Raw genomic sequence first — 5111 nt, 5'->3', positions numbered from 1 at the left:
AGAAGCTATAGCCAATGTGATCAGACAAGAGAAGGAAATAAAAGGTATTCTAATAGGGAGAGAAGAGCTGAAAATATTTCTGTTTGCAGATGGCATTATTGTATACATAGAAGACCCAATAGTATCCATGAAAAAACTTATCAAAGTAACAAATACATACAGTAAAGTGGCAGGATACAAAATTAACTTATAAAAATCTATAGCATTTCTTTATAGAAACAATGATAGCAGAGGTGCTTTCCAGAGAGACAGAAAGTGAAGAATCACCGCCAGGGGAGATGACCATGCCACAATCCTTTCTCCTCCCTCTTCTTCTTGGGATTTGGGGCATGTACTCACACATGGTCAGTATGAGTTTTAAGCTGCCATGTCCAGGACTTGAACTACAGTTGACTCTGTGAGAGTGTAGCGCTTTAACCACTATGTTATTTGCTGGCCCCATATCTTTTTTTTTTTTAATCTTAGCCATTTTGACTAGGATTAGGTGGTAACTCTTTGTGGTTTTGTTTTGCATCTTCCTTATAGTAAGGGATGTTGAGCATTTCTGATATGCTTTTTGGCAGTTCATATGTCTTCCTTAGAGAGATTTTGGTTCAACTAATTTTTCCATCTTGTAATTGGGTTAATATTTTTTTTTGTTCAGGTAAAGCACTTGAGTTTCCTGGATATTCTGGTTATCAATTCCTTGTCTAAGATATAGTGTATAAGTGTATTCTCCTAATTTGTTTTTTTTTTTTTTTTTGCCAAGCAGAAGCTTTATAACCTGATGTAATCCCATTTGTCTATTTTTGGGAATATTGCCCATCCATTAGGGATCCTGTTTAAGAAGTATTTGCCTGCTCTGATGTCTCCAAGAGTTTCCTCTACATTATTAGCCAAGAGTTTTACAGCTTGAAGTCTTATTTTAGATCTTTGATCCATTTTGAGTTGATTTTTATTAATGGTGACAGAGATTCCATTTCATCTTTCTGCATGTGGATACCCAGTTTATGAAGCAGCACTATTTGTTAAAAAATTTTTTTTCTTTTCTTCATTGGATTGATTGGTGTCCCTTGTCAAAAATCAGTTGGATATATTTTTGGGGATGTATTTCTGGGGTTTCTATTCTGTTCCATTGACCCACATGCCTATTTTTGTTCTGCTATCATGCTGTTTTTAGTATCACAGGTTTGTAATATATTTTGGTGTCAGAGAGTGTGATGCCTCCTACTTAATACTTCTCGCACAGTATCAATTTGGAAATATAGGGTGTTTTATAATTCCAGACAAATTCTGTGATTATTTTTCTCTAAACTTATAAAAGATATCTCTGTTAATTTGATTAAGATTGCCTTAAATTTGTAGATTATTTTGGGAAAGATTGACATTTTGATTATATTTATTCTTCCAATCCAATCCTTCCCCTTTTTTATGTCATTTTAAATTTCTTTTTTTAGTTTTTCACAGTGTCCTTGTCAAGGTCTTTGACTTCTTTACTTAAATTTATTCCTAGATAATTTATATTTTTGGCTATTGTGAATAGTATTTCTTTCTTCAATTCTACCTAAATCTGTTCACTGTTTGTAGGGAGTGGCCAATCTGAGCAAACACAGTGACCTTTAGACACATATAGTCATGCAGTTTTATAGGCAGTCATTTGCAGGGCAGTGAACATCACCTACATGTGAATACGCTAGCTATCTGTGTGTCCAAAACTACAGAGCAGTATTAGTTTAAAGGAAATCACATGTGTTAATCAGAATTGGCCCAAGAAAATTAGAGAAAAGTTACATAAGACTACATGGCACCAGGCGTCCTTGCATCTGAAAACAATTGACTTTGCATTCCACTTCCCTTTCCTCCATTTTCTTTCCTTAAAAGAATAAACCTGGGAATGATTTGAGGCCCTTGCTGTCTCCATTAGAGAAGTTGAGTACACCTGATCCCAGCTTTTCTTTACTTTTATGTCTTTGTGTATTTATTTTTACATTTATTCTCTAATATGCAGCCCTTCACTAAGGCACACATTCATTTGGCCATGTGGGGCATGGCAACCATCAGTGTGTAAAAATACTATAAATTTTGTATGTTGATTTTGTATCCTGACGCTTTATTCTATTTATTGATTACTTCTAGGAGTCGTGTGTGCGTGTGTGTGTGTGTGTGTGTGTGTGTGTGTATGTGTATTATTTTGGGTTTTGTATGCATATAATCATGTTATCTTCAAAGACGGATAATTTCACTTATTTCCCCATTTAAATGCCTTTTACTTTATTCTCCTGTCTCACTGCATTAGCTAAGACTTCAAGTAGTATATTGAAAAGGAGTAGAGCACTAAGCCTATGGCCTGGCCCACATACTAGGTCTCACCATCCTGGTCTCTCCTCTTAGGCTGGTTTACCCTGTAAAAACGTACCAGACTTTGCCAGAGGCAGAGTCAAAGCCTAAGAGAGGATTAATAAGGAGAAACCTACAATGGCCCCAACCCTACCTCTCATGCCAATCACCTAGCAGTTGATTCTGCCCCAGGGTAAGAGGAGAAAAGAAAAAAATCTCATGAGGCTGGAGCATTTCAGGAGTGCTGGTTTGAGATGGTCTGTGGAGTTTTCCCCAGGGAGATGATGGGGTTGAAGTCCCTGGCTGCCCAGGCACACTCAGCTGCCTCTGCCTGCTTCTGTGTCTGGTCATGGAAGAGGCTCTATGGCCATGAAGACTCCTCCCCTGGGTCCATTGGTCTCTGTTGGAAGAGGCGTTGAGTCCAAATTGCCACAACCAAGGACTGAGAGGGGTTGAGAGGTGGATATTCCTGTAGAAATGAGTTGCACAATTGAGAAGGCACTTGCTGTTGCTAAAGTGCTTGTTGAAAGGTTTAGAGATCAGAATGATGCAGTAGAATCTCTGATAGAGCAAACCACAGCTCTCAACATACAAGTGGAAGCAATGAATCAGTATCAGAAAAAATTTCAAGAACTTGATGAAGTTACAAGACATCGGCCATGGTCCACATTAGTTATGAGAATCCAGCAAGAAAACAGACAAATAAGAATATTACAAAAAGAGAACAAAGAATTACTAACATCACTGGAAAACATCAGTCTACCTTGGCACTTATAATGAGTAAGTATTGAGATCAAATGTTTATATTGCTAATGGCCAAGAAAAAATATGCTCTGGGTATAATAATAAAAGTTTGACGCTCCAAGATTGATATGTTGCACCATAACAACTTCAAAGGATTCTCTCTTGATGTATCTTGACACATCCTTGAAGAACCTCAATGTGAACTGGAGAGGAGGCACTTGGAAGTAAATCATAATGATTTACAAGCACAAGTTGACTAGATAACTCAAATGGCAATAGTTATGAGAAAAGTCATTGAAATTGATGAACAACAAGGCTGCAAGAAACAGAAATGAATATTTCAACTTGAACAAGAAAACAAAGGCTTGAGAGAGAACCTGCAGAAAACTTGAGAATCATGTTAAACCTTCGAAAAGATGATGCATCAAAAAGAATATCTTTGCCAGTATTAGTGACCACTACTGACTTGAGCCTGGGGAAGAGCTGAAGAACTTTCAATTCTGAAAGCTACTTATTACATGGCTCCAAGTGGTCATCAGGACTGACCTATAATGAATAAATAAATGAACAGAAAACTCAATCTCAGTCAACCTTTGTTTTATATTTTTTCTCTATAATATGTATTGTACACTGAATAAGAAAAACAAAATAATGCATAGTTAATAGTCGCAGGTTCTATTTCAAAACACAACTGAAAAGTGGAAAATGAGCCATTGGTGGTTGATGAAAAATGAAAGGTTTTCAAAGTGACTACTGAACTTATCAAGAGCTGTCAGCAGTGCTATGGGACTTCTGTATGATAATTAGATAAACTTGAATATTTCCACTAAATGTTTGGTAATTATTAGGATTATCCCAATTAAAAAATATATACTTTTACCAGTTTTGGGAATGGAAGATCAGAGTAATTGTAATCCTTCATTTTTGATGTCAAAGTTAAGTAGCTTTAAGTACCATGAGACTTTAGCTTTAGTTGATTGCCTGTTTACTTTCCAAGTTCAATTTCTTGTCAAGGAAAATTTAGTTTTAAAGGCTATAGGAATATTTTATATGCAGCATAAACAAATGAGATAGTTCTATTTTAACTAACTTACCATAACTGATATTAGCTAACAGTTCTATAACTTGCTTCCATGTATGAAATATTTTTTTTAACTACTGGATGTAGACTATTTACATTTTTAAAAAGTCACCAGATACATAACTGCTTTAGCATCAACTGAAACATATTTTTTTTCTTATTTTTGTGATGATTAGTGAATAAAAGGATGGGTTTCAAATATGACTAAAGATATTATACTATTTTATATTTAATAAATATGAAAAATTAGTACAAATAGGAAATTCTACTTCCGAGTAGAATTTTTTTTGAGAGGTTTTTGCTATAGGGTGCATGCACTCACCATAAAGAGAGAGACAGACAGACAGACAAAAATGGAGAAATTGGTCACACCGCAATCCCTTCTCCATTTTCATTGGGATTTGGGGCATGCATGCACATGTGCTCAGCATGAGTTTAAGCCACCGGGTCCTGGGACTCGAGCCGCTGTTAACTACAGGGGAGTCCAGCAACACAGCCATTATCCCAACTGCTGGTCCTCCAAGTATATAATTTGTTAAAAAAATATTACCCAACATGGATATTTTTATGTATTAATTTCTTTTATTGGTAAAATTCAAAACTACTTTTAACTTCTGAATTTTTCTATCTCTATTTTTAAATTTATTGTGATTTATTTAATACATTTAATCACTATACATCGCTTAACTTGTAAATTGGATTTACCCAACAGGAATACACTTCACACCAGTCCAGTAGAGGATACAAAACACATTATAATCAACAGATAATAATCCATTCTGCATCCCATAAATGTCTTGCCTCTCTATTTTTCTCATTTTCTTTCTTTACACTCTCCTCCTTCTCCAACCCTCTTCACATATTGTCTCCAGTATTCATAACCATTTTCAATGCTTCTATGCCCTCTAATTTTTCAGTTTCCACCATAGAATGCAGAGAGTAGGTATATATTAAGTGGAGACATATAATG

General features: G+C 35.6%; 1 pseudogene; it reads left to right on the top strand.

The window, feature by feature from the left end:
• The first annotated feature begins 2793 nt into the window (after positions 1-2793).
• On the top strand, positions 2794-3547 carry LOC102484502 (FGFR1 oncogene partner 2 homolog; annotated as a pseudogene).
• Positions 3548-5111: the final 1564 nt, after the last annotated feature.

This window comes from Tupaia chinensis, unplaced genomic scaffold (assembly GCF_000334495.1).
Source record: "Tupaia chinensis unplaced genomic scaffold, TupChi_1.0 Scaffold147350_1, whole genome shotgun sequence".
In the NCBI taxonomy this organism is placed as follows: domain Eukaryota; kingdom Metazoa; phylum Chordata; class Mammalia; order Scandentia; family Tupaiidae; genus Tupaia; species Tupaia belangeri.
Note: the sequence above shows the minus strand (reverse complement) of the source record. Positions and strands in the feature narration are given on the sequence as shown.